Source organism: Capsicum annuum, chromosome 7 (assembly GCF_002878395.1).
Source record: "Capsicum annuum cultivar UCD-10X-F1 chromosome 7, UCD10Xv1.1, whole genome shotgun sequence".
Classification (NCBI taxonomy): Eukaryota; Viridiplantae; Streptophyta; class Magnoliopsida; order Solanales; family Solanaceae; genus Capsicum; species Capsicum annuum.
The window spans coordinates 208947286-208951508 of NC_061117.1; positions in this window are offsets into that span (position 1 = coordinate 208947286).

A 4223-nucleotide genomic window follows, 5' to 3' on the forward strand; every position below is an offset into this window, starting at 1 on the left:
AACATTCAAAACTTGTGTGTTTTGATTTTTTTGAATGGTCAAAAAATTATTTGGTCTCTTATTGGTTGACATTTTATTGGGAATTTATAGTTACTAGTACTCTTGATGATTACTATATATGTACATTTTGTGTTATGGTAGCTTTATAAAATCATTGCAATAGCATAATAGCATAACATAGTATTGTTGAATAGTTAAATTTTGGCTATAGGGACAAATATTAAGGCTATTAGGACAATTATATATAATTGTCCTAATAGCCTAAAATATTTGTCCCTATAGCCAAAATTAACCGTTGCCATAGATCATGTTTGTCCTAATAGCCTAAAATAACTGTCCATATAGCCAAAATTAACCGTTGCTATAGTTCATGTTTAACTGTTGCAATAGCTTGCAAAATAACCGTCCTATAAAGCTTTTAGGACGGTTTAGAATTGTCACAATAACTAGTCCCAATATAAATCAAACCGTCGCAATAAGTTTTATCGGGACAGTTAATAATCGTCCCAACATATAATAAATCGTCTCAAAAAATCTTTATAGGAACAGTTTAAAATTGTCCCAACATATAATAAACCGTCGCTATAGGTCGATATATGTAAAGAGTTTACAACTGTCTCAATAGCCTCAGCATACAGATAACTGTCGCCATATGGTTAAAGTAAATAACTGTCGCTAAAGGGCTCACTGTAGCGACGGTTTTGATAACCGTCGCAAAAACCATCCCCGTAGGTCTATTTGTAACGCCCCCAGTTGTGTCCGTTCTCTAACCGTCGCTATAGGTCTATAGAAGCGGTTATGGTACCTATGAAGATGGTATGAGAACCATTGCTGCGACCTGTTTTTTTAGTAGTGCTTATTCAGACCATGCCAACATTCTTTGCTCCCTAAAGTCATTAGAACTTCATAGAAAATGTGTCGAAGAAATACTCTAGTTAAGTATATGCTTTCGGTATGAGTTAGTTTGTATAGACAGTAATCCAAATTAGCATTCAGATAGATAAGTTCCTATGGTTTTACCCTCTTCCGATTTAGTCTTACTATCTGAAGTTCATGAATGTGTCCCTTCTAAGAGATAGTTTGTTCGCATCTATGTGGATTGTGAATCTAGTTCGGTTCACGCATTATACATCAATTTTAGATTCCAGTTATTCAGTCATGATTGAGTTCCTAAGTGTCCCACCATCATCTTAGTCTTTCCTTAGTAATTCAGCCAAGCCAGTATCATTCGGGGGACAAACTATCCCAAGGGGGAGATATTGTAATACCCCGACTTTTCATGCCCTAAATCTCTCATCTTTTCTTCATGAAACCAAATCTAGCTGGAGGTGAAAGTTATTCATAAGTTGACTCTCATTTCTATCTCAGCCTTATAACCATTCTCATTTTAGTGGATGTATCCACGAGGCCAGTTTAGTTCAGGTATCATGCCCAGACTCAGTTATGCAATCACGTTTAGATTCATGTATGCTCAAATTCAGTATATGCTCTCAATTACCTTATTATAGTACTCTCAGCCTAACTAGTCTCATTCGAGGACGAATATTCCCAAGGGGGAGATATTGTAACATCCCACGTTTTCGGGCTAGAATTCAAACTATTGTTCCTAAGTATACAGACCCAAACCCAATGATTTTATGTCTATATATGTGTGATTATCAAATATATGATGTGGGAATATCTTTGTGTATTTATCGAGGTCATACTATCCTACTAACTCAAAGACGAGTTGAGGACTTTTTTGTCGATAGAGTTTTGACAAATGATCCAACAAGGTTCAACTTTAAACGAGTATATATCTTAGCATATGTTGATTCAGGTATCATACTATATACCAAAAGAAATATTTTGAGTCCTCTTTCCAACGCAGCTGGTTTCACCTTAATCTGATATCGGAGAAAGAAGTTATGCCCATTTTACTCCAGCATGTCAGCCTGTCAACAAAGTGATGACCTGAGCTGACGGGCCGTCACCTATGTGACGACTTATCTGCCCAAGTCGTCAGCCTTAGGCAGAAAATCATCAATTCCAGCTTCTAAGTAACGACCTGGGGTGACGGGCCGTCACCTAAGTGACGACTTATCAGCCCAAGTCCTCACCCATGAAATTCAGCAATTTCCATTCAGATTCGGAGGGGTATTTTGGTCTTTTTCCTCACCTCCCATGACTTAAATCATCAAAAAACACGTGCATGGCCATCATAAATCAGTTTTAAAAACCCTTAATCCTCTCCACTCTCAAGAACAAGAAAATTAGTATTTCCTCTCAATATTATCTCCTAAGAACAAGATTAAAGCCCTTTTTCAAGAAGAAATTATAATTCCCAATTCAAGAACGTTTAAGAAAAGTTAATTTTCTTTCAAGATCAAGGCGTTAAGGTATGTTAGATGTTCATCCATGGGCCTTTCTCACCCATGAAGTCCAAGAATCCATTTTTAAGATATAAATCATGAGTTTACATGTTTACAATAAACTATCTCCATGAATCCTTATGATTTTCGATTATACATGATGTTTACAAGGAGTTGTTGAAATTAAACTTTAAACGTTGGATTGATGATGTTTTCATGTTAAATCCCTAAATTATGGTTTAGTATTATAGCCATGTGATTATCATATGTTTTAAACTATTCCCTTGCTTAAGTCATGCATTGCAAGTGGTTGATGAAATGCCTCAAAGAATGAGTTTTGAATATTGACTACATGTCATGTCCTTAATGTTTTAGTATGATTTTGCTATTATTTCTATCGAGTCCTGGAGGTTTGAATACCCAAAATTTAGCTGTTTTACTTAGTTTTCAGTACCCACAAAAAGATTTCAGAATATACTATGAGCATTATCAGTTCCGTCAGTCATCATAATTAGTTAAACTTAGATCAATTCAGAATTTAGTGTCCTTCAGTTGAGAGTAGGATTTATCACCGAGCGAATGCAGGGATGACGACTTCCCCGTCAGTTAGGCAGAGTCGTTAGTAGCAGTCCCTCTGTTCCAGAACTGCGTAGCCAGCGTAGGATGAGGAGTCACCCGTCAGATTAGGCTTGACTATCTCCCAGGAGTCACCCGTCAGATTAGGCTTGACTCCGCCCAGGTGTCACCCGTCAGTTTAGGCTTGGCATCTTGGTTTTTCAGTAGCTTAGCGGCTCCACATAGCCATTGTTAGTACCCGTGGCACGGTACTAACACCCTTTCAACTGGGGTTACAGGTTGAACCCCAATCAGTTTAGAGCAGGGCATGTCGGTTAGATGATACCTCCCACAACAATAGTTCAGTATTCAGTATACTTCATTTCAGGCTTGCATTGACCATAGCATACAGTTATCAGTTATTCTGTTACCAGATTTCAGTATTTCAGCTTACAGACTATTTTTAGAATCATGTTATATGCTTGATCATGCATTCTCAGATTTTATAGCTTTCACGCATTGATATTCAGTAATCTCATGCTAACCAGTCAGTCTTTGCTTCATGCATGTTCACTAAGTTATCTCATATTATTTAGATAGTTATTACTTCATGTCCAGTTATCCCGTGCTATTCATTTAGACAGTTGTTACTCATGCACATGAAACCATGCATATTAGCCTACCTCATTTAGTAAACCAGTATATTCAAAGTACTGATCGCATACTCGTTTCTTGCGCTATGATGTTTCATATCATAGGTTTGGATGCGCAGGTTCCCGATCGTACCTAGTTATCCCAGCATACTAGTAGCAGCTGCAGTGGTGAGTCCTCATCTTTCGAGGATCAGTTATGTTTATTTCAGTTTCTCAGTTTTAAAAGATAGTTGGAGTTAGTTGGGGGCTTGTCCCATCAAATCTTTAATTATTCAGTTAGAGGCTTTCAAACTAGTACAGACAGTTAGTCAGTTTTCAGTATGTTTTAAGACGTTAACATCATGTTTCAATATATATTGATTATAGTTTTTAAGACCTTATAGCATTTCTGTTAAATTCCGCACATGTTTTCTTTGAGATTTTATTCAGTACTCACAACAGGTACCAGACATGGGTTAACTTGTGGTGTTTTCGGACCGTAAGCATCGTGTGGCGATCAGGGTGTAATCCCAGGTTGTTATAAACTGGAGTTAGAGGGGTATATCGGGCATTCGTGGTTTGGAATGTCCATCGCAGCCACGGCCCCGACTTGGGTTATGACAAAAATGGTATCAGAAATGCTCTTGTGTCAGCGCTGTCTATGTGGGCCAGAGTTCAAACTGAG